This window comes from Condylura cristata, unplaced genomic scaffold (assembly GCF_000260355.1).
Source record: "Condylura cristata isolate star-nosed mole 26May11 unplaced genomic scaffold, ConCri1.0 scaffold00040, whole genome shotgun sequence".
Classification (NCBI taxonomy): domain Eukaryota; kingdom Metazoa; phylum Chordata; class Mammalia; order Eulipotyphla; family Talpidae; genus Condylura; species Condylura cristata.
The window spans coordinates 980,522-983,019 of NW_004567141.1; positions in this window are offsets into that span (position 1 = coordinate 980,522).

Here is a 2,498-nt window from a genome sequence, read left to right on the forward strand (position 1 = left end):
GCACATTACATGGCCCACAAAACAAAAATATTTACCATGGGCTTTTATAGAAAAACTTTAACCCCCACCTTAGATTGCACTTAGGTTAATAGACAGCGATACAAAAATGAAGAAATATTTACATGATTAATGATCCACACTTCTCATGGCAGGGAAGAGGAAGAAAGGACTATGTGGTAAGAGAAGGAAGGGTAGGAAATGGCAAGTTTCATCTCATTAGTTGGAGTCATTGCCCATGGGAGGTTGGGGGTGACCTTCAGGAAGGGGAAATTCCCACTGCTCAGATTAATGATCCGTCATTAAAAGAGACTGTCTAAAAGTAAATATAACCCAAAGACTTAATGGTGGCCCTCAGTCTGTAATTTTCTCCTATGTTGGTCACAGACTTCATCCACAAAGTGAGTTCTATGGGAGAGTAAAGGTCCTCTTTCCACCATACAAAGCAACACAAAGGAAAGTGGAAATCATGCTGAACAGTGAACCTTATTCTGCTTTCTCTGCAAACCACAGTAGCTCTCAGTGAAGGTGTGGGAGAAGGTGAATTCAGGTGGACATGAAAGTGATTTGTCTGCCATTGGTCCACACAATTTCCCAATTGCCAAGTTCATGGACCTTTCCTAAAATACAAGTGACACAATGATTCACTTACTTGAGAAATGTATTAACCCTCAGTCCACCAGAATCTTTTAGCAAACAACCTTGAGCTAGCTAGTTTCATTTCATGCTGAAAATTTTAGAATGACTTTTATAAATATAATTTGGTTTCCTGGGTAGGCTGGGTATAGGAAAATGATGATGACCTGCTGATACCAGCATTCCAGTCTGTACAATAGCTGTATTTCTCAATGTAAATTGACAGTTAGGCACATAAGCTCATTGATCTCAATTAACTAGAGAAATGGTCACTGATGTTAAAAGTCTGAAATCACCAAGACTGTAAGGACTGGACAATTGGACTGCATTAAATTTACCTTGTAAACTTTTGAAATAAGGCATCTGGTCTTCATCCTGGCAAAATAAAATCTCTCTGAAATTGTGTGCAAAACAGAGAAGCATTGCAACATACGCTAAGCTAGTGAAAGTACATTTAGTAATACATGGTAAGAGAAAGAGACAAAGAGATATCAGCATAGTAAGGATAACCCCTTGGGCATTCCAGCAGATGTGCCCACCACAGCTGAGGCAGGAGACATCAATATACTGATCCTTTAGGGTATTCATTCCACCCTAAGCTTAAAATGTGCACATCTCATGTTGGATGTGATTCTAGAATTTAAAGATAAATGCTCTTTAAAGTAGAGAGTCTAGATACTTGACATGGCACTCACCTCAAGAAACAGTGACAAGTGCTAGCACTTGAGGTAACACAAGTTTTATCAGACTTCATGACTGATGGTTGGCAAGTCAGTCTATAATATCTAATGGTATCTGAAAGAACATTTTGACTAAAATGCCATTTTGCTTTAGGCACTGACTATGGTTCCTCATTCTCATATATGAGGTGTCACTTTTCTGAAGATGTCTTAACCTTGGAAAGTTCAAACTGAAAACCATTGAACTCCATCTCCTATCAGTATGGCTGCTGAAAGGGGGCTCTGTTCTACTTGCTTCTATATGAAACACTCCTTATGGAGGAGAGCTTCCCACACTCTGTGAAATATTAATCACACCATGTGTGAACCTTCAAAACAGGGCTCTGTAATTTTAAATGTTTGAGAAATGTTGCATATTCCAATTCTCTTCCTAAAGTCACAATTGTTGTGGACCGAATGGAGGTCCCCCAAATTCATATGTTTAAGCTGACATGATGGTAATTAGAAGATGGGGTACTTGGGAAATAACTAGATGACTTTGTCTAGTCATCATGAAGGTGTAGCCTTTATGAATTAGTCCCTTTATGGAAAGTGTCTGCAGTATTTGCCCTCTCTTGCTCTCGCTTTCACACTCTGCAACATGAGGACCCAGAGAAAAAGATGACCACCTGCAAGCTGAGAGCCCTCAACATAAATTTGTCATGCAAGACCCTTATCTTGAATTTCCAGAATTTTGAAAATATCAGCATTCATGTTGCCAGCAACCTATTTTGTCAGGAGTCTCTCACAGACAAATCTAGAGAGAAAATCGAACAGTAGCGAATTGAACTAACTTTATCAAAATGATCATTTTCCACAACTCCTTTCCTCCCCATTCCTTCCATTTGAATAGTACAGTTATTAACCTACTGATCAGGTTTGGAGTAGAAAGCCCCCTGATTAGAGGAGAGCAGGATTGTTGTGTGTGATGATACAGACATGCCCATGAGAGAGGCTCCTCTAACATGAACATGCAGCAGGTCACATGAAAGATCTTGTTCTAAATTGTGGTCTTGATTGAGTAGGTCTTGACTAGAGTCCCAGATTCTAAAGCTCTTATAAACTTTGAGGTGATGCTGATGTTTGATGTCCCAAGTCATGCTTTGAAGAGAATGGTGCTAGAAACACCATCAGTCATCTTTTGCC